This window comes from Ursus arctos, unplaced genomic scaffold (assembly GCF_023065955.2).
Source record: "Ursus arctos isolate Adak ecotype North America unplaced genomic scaffold, UrsArc2.0 scaffold_9, whole genome shotgun sequence".
In the NCBI taxonomy this organism is placed as follows: Eukaryota; Metazoa; Chordata; class Mammalia; order Carnivora; family Ursidae; genus Ursus; species Ursus arctos.
The window spans coordinates 60996526-61012826 of NW_026623111.1; positions in this window are offsets into that span (position 1 = coordinate 60996526).

Below are 16301 nucleotides of genomic sequence, written 5' to 3' on the forward strand. Positions count from 1 at the left end.
ATTTTCTTATTGATAAAATAGGGTTAATGGCAGTACTTTATGTGGTGAGGATTAAATGAGTGAATCCATTTAGTAACAGAAAAGTGCCAGCCATATTGTTATCACCCCAAAAATGTTAGCCATTATTACAATTCAAGTGAAGATGTATTAGTAGGTAAAGCTGGAAAGGTAAAAATGTCCTAAATGGACTTAATGTCATGCGAAGGAATTCTTTAAGCCATGGAACTAAAACTAATATTTGAGAGCTAACTGTGTGCCTAATACATTATCTTTACTGAAGGTTACTACATGCAGGAATTCTTATTTCCTAATGGAGGAAGTTCATGTCTGAGAATGCCTGTCACTCCCACTGACCCCTTCTGGGAGGCTCCTTCTGCATGTATTCTTGCTGGTACCACATGACACTAATTTGTGGTCCCTGCTGATGCAAAGGTGTCCTGACACAAATGTCCATACCATAGCCATGGTAATTAGCTTGTCCAATCAGTTTCTTTCTCTTTCTTTCTCTCCCCTTCCCCCCTTCCTTCCTTCCTTCCTTCCTTCCTTCCTTCCTTCCTTCCTTCCTTCCTTCCTTCCTGATTTTATTTATTTGAGAGAGAGAGAGAGAGAGAGAGAGAGAGGAAGAAAGCAGGAGCAGGGGCAGAGGCAGAGGGCAGGGAGCCCAAAGCAGGGCTTCATCCCAGGACTCAAGGATCATGACCTGAGCCGAAGGCAGACTCTTAACTGACTGAGCCACCCATCCAATCACTTTCTTTCTTAGGAATTTGACCTGGACATGTGGGAAGAAAGCCTGTAGTCTGTTATTTGAAACAGAAGTAGAAAGGTGCTCAGAGATGATCAGAGATTGAGAAAGTAGCTGGGTTATGGTAATGATGGTACACTAGAGTGAAGAACTAAGAATGGTGGCTGCTTTGATCGTCAACAATTTGCCCATGAAACCTGTTGCAAAACAACTTCTGTATGATTTCAATACTTTATAACCCATTTCAGTTCTCTAATTCATTCATGTGGCTTAATTTTTAAATTAAGTACTCTTTGACATCAAGCATTGAAGAAAATGAAATGAATGAATGATGATGTCACAACAATCCATGTCTGAATCCTAGAGAGGAAAAAAAAAAGGTCTATGAGAAAAAAAATTGAGAGAGCTCTTTCACTCAGGTCTGTAAGACAATGAAAGCAGAAACAACATTGCTTTGGGGCACATCTAATAGATGAGAACACAGAAGGGAGAGGGCACAATTCCCCCCAGAGAGCCATGGAGTTTTGGAATTTTGCGGACTCTGGATGTTCAGCCATGGTGCTTGACAGAAGACGTAAGTGGCCTGATAGAGGAATAACACCTGGTGGGGTCCCTGGCACCTGGGGATGGGTGGGGTGTCAACAGCTGCATGTAGCAGTAGACCTCAGTGCCCTTGAAGTGACAGGATGAAGAAGTGAACCACCCAGTAAATGATAGTGGGGAAATGGCAGTGCCCCAGCATGAACACCTGTGAGACACATCTCAGGTTTTGAGACACTTGTGGTGAGGGGTGGGGAAGGCGTTCTCAAGGAGCTGGAAGCCCTGCATTCTCACATTGGCCCAAGAGCAAGGAAACTTTGAATTTGTACTGTTTCAGTGAGTCAGTCTGTATTTTATAGGCATATGCAGCTTGGGAAAACTTGGGTTATTCCTTGTTTTATAGGATGATTTTCAGTGAGCTGTGATGGAGAGACATGGACCAGCATGGAGCATTTGGGTGAGTGAGATATTTTCATTCTTCTTTTCTTTTTCCTTTTCTTTCCCTTATCTTTCCTCCTTTCTTCCTGTGTACCCTTTTTACATTTTTTACAACTCTAACAGCATTGGAGTGAGACTTGGAGGTATTAAAATGGACACAAATGGACGTTTACACTTAGGGAGTTCCAACTATGTGACAGACATTTTCCTAGACGCTAAGAATACAAAGATGAATAGGGCATCTTTTGCACATCTCAGCAATATTGACATTTAGACCACTCCCCATCCCCAAACTCTTTTTTCTGGACCTTGGGGACATCTTTCACCTAGATTTTTTCCTTACCTCTCTGGCCCGTCCATCCCAGGGACCTTTGATACCTGCTATTTCTCTACCTGGTCTTTAAGCCAGAGTGTTTTTCAGCATTCTTTCTTCAGTTTTTTTTTTTTTTTAATATTCTATTTTTACTCTATATATTTTCTTTAAGGTGATGCTTCTCAAATCTGCAGTTTCAGGCCAGATCTCCTTTCTGGGCATCTGGGTTCACATTTAGAACTGGACATAGAAACTTGAAGTATTAAAAATGAACTTGTTTCCTTTCTCCTAAATCTGTTTTTCACCCCATATCCCTATTCACTCAGTGTCTTAAGCGTCAGAGTTATTTCCTCCCCTGACCCCATTTTATCAGTACTCTCCTTTCTGTCTTTCCCTGTTACCTTAACCAGTTCCTTGCTGATGATGTCAGCTTCCCTGTCCCATTAGGCTGATCTGAAAATACAAGTGAACAACAAAGAGTTCATCAATTTAACTATACCCTTTTTAAGCTCTCTCTCCTTCCATTCTCAGCCACACTTTTAGCAACAGAAGTCTACATTGATTATTCCCATTTCTAACTTTCCTTTCATTCCTTATCTCACTGCAGTCTAACTTTTGTTCTACAGCTCTGTTGAAACTTCTTTTGCCAGGAATGCTAAACTCATTGGACACTTAAAAAAAAAACCTCTTTATTGTAAAATAAAAATACAGGAGCGAACAAACCACAACAAAATGGATTTTGCCAGCCACGCCAGTATCCCCTTCCTATTCCTCATACCAATCACAATCTTTAACCTTCCTCTAAAAGTAATGAATACCCTGACTTCTGATTGCAGAAGTCACCCCCTTGGGTCTTTTGATGGTTTTGTTATCCAAGTTTGCATCCCTTGACGTGGTAGCTTTAGTCTGCCCATTTTTAAAAAACTTGATCTATCTTTTAAGTCCTTTTTTAAATGTACAAATTTTCCTCCATTCCTTTCGTTGCTTACAATTTATCTGTGAGAGAACTAATACATTTTCTCATAGTCTGTATTCTGCTGTTTGTGGAACCATTATACAGTTATATGTTACTCTGTCCTCTGTACTTTCTGCAAATTGCCGGTGGGATCCAGAAGCTTGATCAGATTCCTGTTTGATCCTTTTGGCAAGACTATACGTAGTAAGGTGTTCTCATCTGGAGATACCTAATGTCTGGTTTTTGTTCTTTCTTGATGTTACCAACTATTGATGTTCAGTGCCTAGATTCATTAATTCACGCTGTTTGCAAAATAGTGATAATAAAATTTCGTCATTTTGTTTCCATATGTTAACTGGAATAGTTTTTGTAAGGAGATACACATCATTTACTGTTTGGTTACCCAGTGGTATAGTTCAAGTAGGGAAAGCAAGATAATTGATTCTTTCATTCTCTTTACCTAGGTGTCAAGAGAGCATGTTGGTTCCCTGTTATCTTCACAAGGACCAATTCAATTAAGAACATTACTTTGAACTCATGAATTTAAAGATATTTGATAATTTTCAGTTCATTGTAGTTCATTTCTTCATTGATACTCAAACTGTTTCATCTTTGGTCAGTGGGAGCCTCTTCAAATTGGCTCCTAAGTTCTTATGGCATGACCTTAGTAGTGTTTAATAGCTTCTTTCTTTTTGGTGTGTCAGAATGGTCCTGCCTCATCATGTGAATTTACTGCTCTAGATTTATAATCAGTAATTTCACCAAAAAGCCCTTGCACAAGGATCAATTGTAGCCTTCAAAAGATGTATTCAAGTCCTAATTGTTGGTACTTCTGAATGTGACTTTATTTGGAAATAGGGCCTTTGGACATGAAATTAAGTTTAAGATCTCCAAATCATTCTGAATTTAGAGTGGACCTTAAATCCAATGACTGGTATCTTTATAAGAGAAAGGAGAGGAGGATTTTATTTTATTTTATTTTTTTTTAAAGATTTTATTTATTAATCAACAGAGACAGAGACAGCCAGCGAGAGAGGGAACACAAGCAGGGGGAGTGGGAGACGAAGAAGCAGGCTCGTAGCGGAGGAGCCTGATGTGGGGCTCGATCCCATAACGCTGGGATCACGCCCTGAGCCGAAGGCAGACGCTTAACCGCTGTGCCACCCAGGCGCCCCAGGAGAGGAGGATTTTAGATATGCAGGCCCAGAAGAAGATCATGTAAAGACAGAGATCCAGAAGAAGGCATGTAAAGTGTCAGAGGAGCAAACTGGTTTCTCCTTGCTATTTAAAATGTTAAGGAAGGAGGTAAATGGAAGGAAAGAACTGTTAAGGAAAAGAAGATTCAAGCCCTTGATGATTTGGGAGGTTCTCACACTATCCAGATCATAAAGGATCAAAATTAAGAAGTTCATTGTTGGAAAAGTATGCTCTAGAGAGAGGGTCAAGGATGTAGCTGGGCAACCTTTTGCTTAAAAAATTGGGGTTGTGACTTGTGGATTTACTTAGCCAACTCAGCAGAAGCCGGGAACAGAGATGGGGTGATCCAGGAAAGATCTGTGGAGAACCCTGTCTTGTCTAATGGAGTAGACCTGCATGACATACATAGGTGACCCACAATGGGTTTTGAAAATGTAGCATTAGCAGAAACACTGACAGCTTGGACTGAAGGGGACAGAGAGAGACAAAATGAGGGAAAACTGTTGGACTTCTGAGATCCTACAGGCAGGAAACTGGCTGATAGATCTACTTGGCTGCAAACATGTGTTACCTTTTGAGAAAAAGGAAGAATGTCTCCAAGGGCAGAGCCCCAGTTGCACAGAGGCTGGCAAGGTCCCATCACACGCTCAGAGGCTTAGCATTGGGACATAGAGGATTTTTTTCAGGCCTTGAAACCCAAAGGAATTTGTCTTCCTGGATTTGGAATTTGCTTGGGACTGGTGACCCCTTTATTCCTTCCAATATCTCTCTTTTGTAGTGGGAATGTCTATCTTGTGCCTGTCCTACCATTGTGTTTTGGGAGCAGATAATTTGTTTTCTAGTTTCACAGTACTTCAGATGGAAAGGAATTTTGTCCCAGGATGGATCATACCTAGCATCTCATTCATACCTAATTTTGATGAGATTTGGGACTTTTGGGCTGATGATATTTAAGAGATTTTAGAGTTGGTGCTATAACTGGTTAAGACTTTTGGGAATGTTGGCATGGAATGAATGTATTTTGTATGCTGGATAGACATGAATTTTAGTGGGCAAACTATAAGGGGGTGAGTGGTGGCTCCTCAAAAGATAACGTCCTTCTGGGGAACCTGTGAATGTGACGTTACTTGGAAAAATGGTCTTTGCAGATGCAAATAAATTAAATGACTCAAGATGAGATCATTCTGGATTGAGTTGAACCTTCAGTCTGGTGATATGTTTCTTTGTAAGGGATAGAAGAGGATAAGACAGACACATAAAGAAGTCCACGTGAAGACAGAGGTAGAGATGGTAGTTATGCTCTCAGAAGCCAAGGAAGATCTGAAGGCACCAGAAGTTTGCAAGAGACACGGAATAATTCTCCCTTAGAGCTTCCATGGGAAATGTGGTCCTGCTGACACTTTGATTTCAGACTTCTAGCTTCCAGAATATGAGAGAATAAATTTCTACCCTTTTAAGCCACAAAGTTTGTGGTACTTTGTTACAGCTGCCCTTGTAATCTAATACAGCCCTGGTTTTCTTTAATGGAAAACCGTATTTCAAGACTACAATATGAGTGCTGGGTATACTCATTGAGATATTTATATTTAAAGATTAGATACCATATGAATTCATGCTCATATTTCCAATTAAAATTCAGCACTACAGGGTTTTCACTGAGAATCCTGGTTATCAAGGATGCTTAGTCTGATTGAATTAGAACATCACATAATTACTTGTTTTATGCTGCATTATACACACAATATCAGATTATAATACTGATTATCAGCACAATTATGATTACTGGTTATTTTTTTGCATATCCTATGCCTATTCTTGCTTCCCTTCCTTTTTGTTTTTATATTTGTAGCTATATCTACACCATCAGCTTATACAGCTGTTATATGTAATTTATATTATATAATGGTATATAATATACATTATGTTATATATTGTGTATATGTGTATATGTATATATACATTTGTTGTATGTATTATGTGTACATTATATACATACAGTCTCTCTTTAACCTTCCTTTTTTTTTTTTTTAAAGATTTTATTTATTTATTTGACAGAGATAGAGACAGCCAGCGAGAGAGGGAACACAAGCAAGGGGAGTGGGAGAGGAAGAAGCAGGCTCATAGCGGAGGAGCCTGATGTGGGGCTCGATCCCATACCGCCGGGATCACGCCCTGAGCCGGAGGCAGACGCTTAACGACTGTGCCACCCAGGCGCCCCTAACCTTCCTTTCTTTCTACATTTAGTTAATACTACTAGTCCTTATGTTAATGTTCTAGTTGTTTTAGTTCTCTGCTGCGGGTTCTCTATGAAATTCATTGGAAAGGACTTGTGGGAACGATATTCTCAAAGTTCCTGTATGTTGATAAAAGTCTGTCTGAGTCCTTCTTACTTAAAGGTTAGTTTTGTGGATATAATATCCTTGACTTATATGTTCTTTCCTTGAATATCTTAAATATATATTAATTCATTTTCAAGCACATAAATTATTGCTATAGTTGAGTCTGAAGATAATCTAATTTTCTTATAAATCATATATTCTTTTGATTAGATGCTGGGAAGATTTTTTAAAAATTTATGGTTCAGGGGTACCTGGGTGCTTTGTCGGTTAAGCGTCTGCATTTGGCTCAGGTCATCATCGGAGTCCCAGGATGGAGCCCCATGTCGGGCTCTGCGCTCAGCCTGGAGCCTGCTTCTCCCCCTGCCCCTCCTCACTCATATGCTCTCTCTTTATCTCCCCACTCTCATTCTGTCTCAAATAAATAAATAAAATCTTCAAAAAAATTTAAAGTTCATTAATTTTGTTAGAATATCTTGGGGTTGATTGTTCTAGATTCATATTCTCAGGTATATGGCTAATCTTTCAGTATATGATTTCGAATATTTTGTTTCTGTTACTTTACTTTGTTTTTCTTCTTCAAGGATTCTTAGTATCCCTATATTGGCACCGATAGGGAGCCTGACTTGGGGCTCAATCCAGACTCCAGGATCATGACCTGAACAAAGGCAGAAGCTTAACTGACTGAGCCACCCAGGTGCCCCCTTCTATCATTTTCTTAATGTCCTTTAAGCTCATTTTGAAGTTGCACATTGCAGTTTTGATCTGTTTTTTGAGAATGTATTTTTTTGTATGCTCTCATGATATATGGGGAAGGTACCCTGCCCCTTCTTCTCTCTCTGTCTCTCTCTCTCTCTTTTTTTTTTTTTTTTTTTTTTTAAGATTTTTGTTTATTTATTAGAAGGAGAGCAGAAGCAGGCTGAGAGGCCGAAGGAGAGGAAGAAACAGACTCTCCACTGAGCAGGGAACCTAATGCTGGGGCTCCATCCCAGGACCCTGGGATCATGACCTGAGCCAAAGACAGATGCTTAACTGACTGAGCCACCTCTCTTCTCTTTTTTTATTATAGTAACTTTGTTTGGGATTTGACTTCTATATTTTTTTTATTGCTCATTTTTATGCAAATTTATTTTTCCTGAACTTTAGAAAGCTCCTTGTTTTAGATAGTTTTCTTAACTTTTTGGAATTCCCTCTGCTTTTGTTTCTGTATACAAAAATTGGGAGCTTTTTTCCTGACCTTTCCTAACTCAGCTCGTCATTTGCACTTTTCTCTGCACCTTTTCTTTCCTTTATCTTATGTATCCGTCCTCCTTAATTTCTATTGCACTCATGGCAGGCTGTCTCAAAATAGGGTGGGGGCTCTGTCCTGGCTGAGAGACTTGGAGGGTCATTCTTAAGCGTTCATAAGGGCTACAATGCCTCAGTCCTTCTATGTCATACCCCACATCTCTTATATTATCTGGGTTGGACAAAGGCCCTCCTAGTTTCAGCTGTGGCTCTCAATTTGTTCTGCATCCTTTCCAATGAATATTTGTTGGTCTGTCAGATGCCTTGTGGTTTCCTTCTGCTTTCTCCTTCACATATACCTGTAAAAGGACACAAGTCTTATGGTTTACTCTTATTTTGAGATTTGTAGGGATATTATATTATCTATTTTTATAAATTTTTTTCATGTATTTTTTGTTTTGCTATTTAGCTCTTCTATTTTTGTGTAAGTGCAGAAAACCCAAAATCTGTGATGCAACCACTATTGCCATCTTTAAGTCTCTGTCAACAGGTACTTTTTAGTCCTTATTTTACTGACTTATCTGCAGCACTTATTTCCTGACCACTTCACCTTTCTTTCTTTCCTTGGTTTCAGTAACCATGCTCTCCTGGTTTTCTTTTTATTTTTCTTAACATATGTCTTAGTCTCTTTTGTGGTCACTTCTTTTGTCCGTCTCACAAATATCCGTGTTCCTGAGGGTTCTGCTATTAATCCTTTTTTCCTTCTCTCTTTACACACTGTAATTAGGCTTTAATCTTCTTGATTCTTTGGTTTAATTTGCACGTGTATGGCTACTGATACCCGAATTTCTACACTGGCTATACACCTAAATATCCAGTTTCCTATTAGATATTTCCACTTGTCTCTCATGACCATCAGACTGAGGAACATATCAAACCAAGTTCAAAATTTTTCTCTTCAATTCTTGTTTCACCTATTTTTATGGGTAGTCGTACCACCATCTATCTAGAAATTCAGGAGTCATCTAAGGAAGAGGTGGAAAGTAAATACAACTTATTTGCTAACCCTGATAGGTAAGTAGTGGCTCCTGGGAGAGCTGATGTGAGATGTGAAGAGTATGATTATTAATAGGGATGTCCGCTCTGGGTTGGTGGTAGCATTCTAGTTCCCCTCATTTGCGATTGTGTGCTAGATTCTTCCCTCATCTCTTCTCACATTCAAATAATCACTATATACTGTTGGATTCTGTCTCTGTTAAGTCTCTCAAATCCATCCCTTTTCTTCATTCCTGTTGTCACTGCGACTAGTAGTTTAAATCTCAGTCATAGCTCAGAAGCTACTTCCAGTCCCCACTTTCAACTCAATCCAGTTTCTTCCCCTATGCCCTTTAAAACCTAAATCTTATTTATTGCTATAAACAAACAGAAAAACCTGTAGTCTTTGGCTATACCCTACAGGATATACTTCAAGCCCTTTAAAATAAGGGCTTGTCCTAGACCTTGCCTTTGGATTGCAGTGAGCCCTGTCTCACATAGCTGCCTTACCCACCACACAAATGAGATACTGAGCTACTCAGAGTTTCCTGAATGCACTGCATTATTTCCAATCTCCTTTGCACACGCTGTTCCCTCTGCTAGAATGCCCTTCACCCTTTCTCTCCTTTCTGTGCCAGGATAACTCCCACTATTCTTCCAGTCTCTACTGCAGCATCACCTTTTCTGGGAAACTTTTCCTTCTTTCTTTCTTTCTTTCTTTCTTTCTTTCTTTCTTTCTTTCTTTCTTTCTTTCTTTCTTTTTTTTTAAAGAAGCAGGGAAGAAAGAGAGAGAGAGACGAGGGGCAGAAGGAGAGGGAAAGAGAGACTCTTAAGCAGTCTCCATGCCCAGTGCAGAGCCTGGCATGGTGCTTGATCTCACAACCCTGAGATCATGACCTGAGCAAAAATCAAGAGTCAGTTGCTCAACCGACTTGAGCCACCCAGATGCCCCTGGGAAACTTTTCATATCCCTTATTCCAGTTAGAGGTTCAGTACTTTTCCTCTGTGTCCCCCTGGCATCCATGCAAACTGTAGAATTGAATTTACCCACTCCATTGTAATTGCCTTCTTTCCTGCAGGTATTTAGTGTCCTTTAAGTGGTCTTTTTTTTTTTTTTTTTTTTTTTAAAGATTTTATTTATTCATTTGGCAGAGAGAGACAGCCAGCGAGAGAGGGAACACAAGCAGGGGGAGTGGGAGAGGAAGAAGCAGGCTCATAGCGGAGGAGCCTGATGTGGGGCTCGATCCCATAACGCTGGGATCACTTCCTGAGCCGAAGGCAGACGCTTAACCGCTGTGCCACCCAGGCGCCCCCTTTAAGTGGTCTTTATTCTGTTTGTAGTTCCATTGCTTTAGGTGTTCAGTATCTTTTTTTTTTTTAAATAAACTTTTTATTTTGAGGTCATTGTAGACTCACATGCAATTGTAAAAAAATGATATAGAGAGAAAGCCCTTGTACTCTTTGCCCAGTTTCCTCCAGTGGTGACACCGTAGTACAGTATCACAACTGTGGTATTGATGTTGATACAGTCCAGATATGGACTCTCCATCACCACAGGATCCTTCCTGTTGTCCTCTTAGAGCCACACCTACTTGACTCTTATTCTCACTCTCTCCTTATCCCTTGACAACTACTCACCTGTCCAATATTTCTATGGTTTTATCATTTCAAGAATGTTATATAAATGGAATCATGCAGTGTATATAACCTTTTAGAATTGGCCTTTTTCATTCAGGATAATTTTCTAGAAATTGATCCAAGATGTTGTGTGTGTGATTAGTTCATTCTTTTTTTTTTTTTATTGCTGAATAGTGTTCCATGATGTTTATGTGCCAGTGTTTCTTTAACCAGCCACTTGTTGAAGGACATCTGGGATATTTCCAGTTTTGGGCTCTGAACAGTAGTGTACAGGTTTTTGTACAAACATAATTTTTCATTTATTTGGGATAAATGTCCCAAAATGCAGTTGTTGGGTCATGGTTACATGGTAGTTTCATGCTCAGTTTTATATGGAACACCAAACTGCTTTACAGATTTCAATGAATAAAGGAATGAGCAAAAAATGTTGCCTCAAAATCTTTAAAGTGAATATTAGGATCAAATCTATTTTTACTAATTGCATAGCCAATCATATTAGTCCCAAGCATGATATTCTAAATACACTGATATTCTAAATACTCTAAATACACTAAATACGCTTACAGAGCAAAAATCAGTAAGGCTTGAGTGTGGTAAGCTTCTTCATTACTTTAGGAGTCAGGGTTTTTTAGCCTAAACTGTTTATAACAATAGTGAGGTTTGATTTCTCACAAATGAGATATAGACACTACACTAAAATTTTTAATCTCCAAATGGCTGCACATTGAAAATTATATTTAAAAGCCCCCATAAATGATAAACATAGCTTGTTAGCCCCTAACAATCAAGATGTAACCATAAGTCCTTTCAATTTTTTTCTATTTCTATAGAAAATAATTTATACAAAATAATTTTATTTTAGTGTTCCCCTGGAGTGTTTGCCTTGGTAGGGTGGTATTGCTGGGAGTGAGGAAGATTGTGGGAAGTTCCTAGCACGCAGTGTTTATAAGGAAGAACAAATGAGCTGAAAAAAGAGGTGGAAGGGGCGCCTGGGTGGCTCAGTAGGTTAAGTGGCTGACTCTTGGTTTTGGCTCAGGTTATCATCTCGAGTTCATGAGATCAAGCCTTATGTTGGCTCCCCACTCAGCAGGAAGTCTGCTTCTCTCCCTCTGCCCTTCCCCCTGCCCACATGCTTGCTGTCTCTTTCTCTCTAAAATAAAATAAAATAAATTGAAAAAAAAAAAAAAAAAAGAGGTGGGAGACCGGGAAAAGGAGGCAGGAACACCTGAAGTCTTAAAGGATCAGCGGACGGTGAACCCATCAAGGACAGGAAATATATCTGGTTCACCATTGTACTCAGGTTAGAGAACAGTGCCTGGAACACAGTAGGTGCACAACAAATGTTTATTGAACAGATGAAGGAATGTATGTTCTAAAATGAGCGGGTGGTGTCTATTCTGAAAGGAGAGGTAGGGGAACTTTCTAAACTACATTTACATGCTTAACTAAGTTTCCCTAAGCATGGCCCTGCTGAAGATTATAGAACCATGGTATTGATGTGGGAGGCTGTGGAGTTTCCTTCTAAAGATCTTTAAAAAGAAGATAGGTTCTTATCTGTCTGGAAGGATCTTACGAAAAACAGAAGATTGATCTGAGTAATTAGAATAGCCTCTGGCCCTTTTCTTCCTTGAGCTTGTTTTTGCTTTTTTTTTTTTTTTTTTTTAAAGATTTTATTTATTTATTCGACAGAGATAGAGACAGCCAGCGAGAGAGGGAACACAAGCAGGGGGAGTGGGAGAGGAAGAAGCAGGCTCACAGCAGAGGAGCCTGATGTGGGGCTCGATCCCATAACGCCGGGATCACGCCCTGAGCTGAAGGCAGACGCTTAACCGCTGTGCCACCCAGGCGCCCCTTGTTTTTGCTTTTTAATTTCAGGAAATGCAGTGCAAAAGCATGTACCATCACCATCACACCAACAACAATAACTATTTGTTGAGAGTTTAGTGTATGCCAGGCAACGTGCTGAGTGTGTAATCTGTGTGCTGATGAATTGTTTGATTTTTGAGAATTCTTGTGGATTTTACTGTGTAGTAACACAGCATTCCTGCAGATGTCACTCTTTTCCTGCAGAATGCTAACCCCTGAGCCCTTGAGCCTTATACTGAGATAGGGCTGAGAAACAAGTGATTTTAGAGTCAGTGTACTAAGGTCAAAAAAAAAAAAAAAAAATCAATATGTTATCTATATTTGATTTGCAGTTCCTAAATAAAAATCAGACTTCCCATTAGAAATTTGCATATAAATTTTTTTTTAAATAGAAAACTTGGTGATCAAGTTCATATACTTTTTAAATGGCTTTACTGTTTTACCTCTATCTTTAACATAAAATAATATAATTTTTTGTCCTAGTTTCCTCAGGAACAGTAAACAAAGAATTTATTTTGTACCACCCTCTCTATTTCATTTCTGACTTATTTTCCTTCTTTGGTGTGGGGTATATGACTGAGCTTGGGGAAGTGCTCAAAGCTGACTGGTTCCTGCGTGGAGGCCCAGTTCATCAGCCTCATTTCCACCTGGACTTTAGCTTTTCCTTGCAGCTTGTGGCCATAGCTGGCACCGATACTACAGCCTTTCAGAAACAGGCAGCTACAGGATTGAAGAATTAAGCAGAATGAGCAACATGCCCAGAAAAATAGCAATTGCTTTATCACTATCCCGTGGTATTTCCAAAAAACACGCTTCTAGGCTCAGATGACTCTCGTGATGCTTTCTGGGCAAACACACAAAACAGTGTTAGCTCTGCAGCTCTGCATGTGGCTCTGACGAGTCAGTATTCAGTATTCACGTTGAGTGAGAGCCTCTAATTTTCTGGTACACTTTTGAAACATTTAGGGTTTCATATCCCAGAGGAAAATCCTGTGGAATCTTTCCCTCTTTCATCAGATCCCTTGGTGTAGCTCTGAGGCAGTGCCTCTTAGAGTTGGTCTGTTGATGGTCTGCATCTGAATTACAGGGGTGTTTGTTAAAAAAAAAAAAAAAAAAAAAAAGGACACAATCTTAGACTTGTCTCTCATCACAACTATAGAACTAGGTTTTCTGGACAATTTATAAGAAACTACATCAATTCTTTCTCTCACGAAAGTTTGAAAACTGCTGAAAGTGCTCTCAGGAGCTAGCAGTTCCCCAAACACAGATCAGAAGTCCGATTTGGTCCTGGCCTCCAGCTGCTGTCCCTTCTCACTGCGGTTATTTTCAGGGCTCTCCTGCATTCTTTATCCTCGAAGTTTATCCCCAGGGTCTTTATTCACTAAAGATGATCTGAGAATCCCTGAGTTCAGTGCATTTTAATAAAGTTGCCAATGCTAGCTTCGGGGGGCCCTAAAGTCCGGCATGTCTCTCCTGGGCTAAGCCTAGTATAGTCAGGACCTCCTGCTTACCTTTGTTCTTTCTTTTCCCTATCTGTCTGGTGGTATTCCCGGCCATTCCGTTTCTTTTCTCTTCTCTACCTAGCAAGAAATGATCTCTCAAGATTGTTCCAGTGTCTTTCCTCAGGGGCAAATTCCTCAAATCCTCAGGAAGATGTGGTTGACCAGTTACAGAGCGAAGCACTTACTGCCTCCTTCTCTAATTTGTTTCCCATTAGTTTCTTGTCAAGTCGTTTTCATATTCTTTGTATCCTTGGCATGGAACCTTTGTATCCCTGGCATGGACATAGGAAATGCTTCATATATGTGTGTTGACTCACTAAAGGATTTTTAAAAATCTCACCTCCCACTTCTGTTCCTGTAAATCAGTGTAGACCAAATAATAAGCAAGCTCCTGAGGATTAGGTCCATGGCTTCTTTGTCTATTAGCATGAAGAAATGAACCTATGAATGAAAACATGTATCTTTAACTTTTGTTTCCATATGCCAACTTAAGATACTATTATGCAGAACTCTAAGGGTAGGGACCATATTTCATTCATGTTCAGCTCTTGGCACAGTATCTAGCACATAATAGCAGTTGCTAAATGTTTGTTGAAATACAACTCAAGAAGCTACTCATGAATTAATTTATGTGACATCGTGTAGTACAGCAACAAGAGATAGCCTCACTTTTATATATGTGCTTGGAATGTTCTCCTAATCAGAGAGTTTATGGGACTTATGCTGCACTATTTAGAGGGGATGAAAGTTAGAACCCAGGACTGTTCAGGCTTAGAGGAATCATCAGACTTAGAACAGAGAGATACTCTCCTGGGTCACTGGCTGGGGAACCTCCCAGTGAGGATCGTTAGGTAGTTTTCACTTTCCAGAGATGATCATTCAGTACACATATGTCATCGTCCACTAAGCAGTTTTGCTTGCCCATCCTCTAGCTGTTGTCTAAGGGAGGGGTCTAGGAGGCCTTTGTAAAGATTAAAGCCCATTAAATGATATTTTTAGTATGTGTGTTACTCTATCGCAGGTGGAAAAAAACCCATCTTTTTGAGCAGGCTGTAATGCAACATATAGTGGGTAGGGGGCAATGCTGGAATACGATATATATGAAAGAGGCAGAATTCCATTGAGTGGGGGCTCGGGCAAATTTAAGGGCTCTTTTGGAGTCAATTGGTTGAAACATTTTGCTATAATGGCAGCTACTACCAGCACCAGCACTGCACCAATATTAATGACCATCTATTTCGTGGCTCGTGAGTGGCAGCATTGATTTTGTGAACCCAATTCTACTGATTTTTAATTTGGTATATTTTCCATTATACCATAATATGATTGCTTTCAGTAAGGTTTTTTGTTTGTTAAAATAGTTACATATTTTCCCTGATTATAAGAATAATTAAATTATCCTTATAAAATTCAAATTTAGAGACGTGGATGTTTACAAAGGTAAAAGTTTTCCTTATTCCAACCCCTTCACATACAAGTAATGTTAACAGCTCAGTATATATTCTTACAGTTTTTTTCTATGTGTAAACCTACATCAATCTTTCTAATGGAAATAGAAACATAGTATGGCTACTTGTTTTTCATGGCAAGCTTTATGGGGACTGGACCTAGACTTGCTAAGTGCACCCATTTGGACTAATATGTCATCGAATTTTATGCACAGCTTTTTTGGGTTGTTATATGTGGGTTACTTTTAAATGTTGGTCCTGCAGCTCCTAACAATTGTTTTTTTCCTATTCTTTTCCATATTAGCATTACTGTGATTTTAGCCCTTTTAATTTGTAACACATGGTGTGATTCAAACCACTGAGTCTTAGCATCTGTCAATGATAAGATCATTCCTTTTAGTGATACAAGGATGGTTGCCAATAATGTGGCAGAATTTGGCTTTTCATTGTTATGTTATTAATGACTGCAAAAAAGAACTTGTGGATAATGTGTTATTTTCTACTTAAGCTTCAGTCAGCATTCTGAAATCTCTTTTAAATTTCTATAGAAAATTAAAACTGAGGTGGTCTTGAATTTTCCAAAGCAAAATTATTTTTCTCTATCCCTAAAGTTTGTGTTCTAAATCATTTATGTAGGGCTAGCTGACATTACTCTCTTATACCTGGAAATGTTGTATGCTGCAGTCCTAAAGCTGGAACAAGGAAGTCTGGCATAAGCAGACAACAACAAGGCCACATTAGGTGTACCCTTGCAAAAGATCTGTGACCTATCTCCTTGGATACTGTCCCTGATGTTACTGATTTAAGAGTCTGGTTCTTCCCTTTGAACTCTTTCTCTTACTATATGTAGAACTATTTATTTCTCATTTTAGTCCTTTTAACTTCAATTTTTGTGCCTTTTTTTTCTGATGTAACTTATCTATCTCTGTAGATGTATTATATGAATGTAGTAGTGTTGTTATACATAATGTATACACATTTTATTAATACAGTATTACTTATAATTTTAAATAAGGAGATACCTGTTTTCGGTATTGGGTGGATGCGTTCAAAATTTTTTCTTG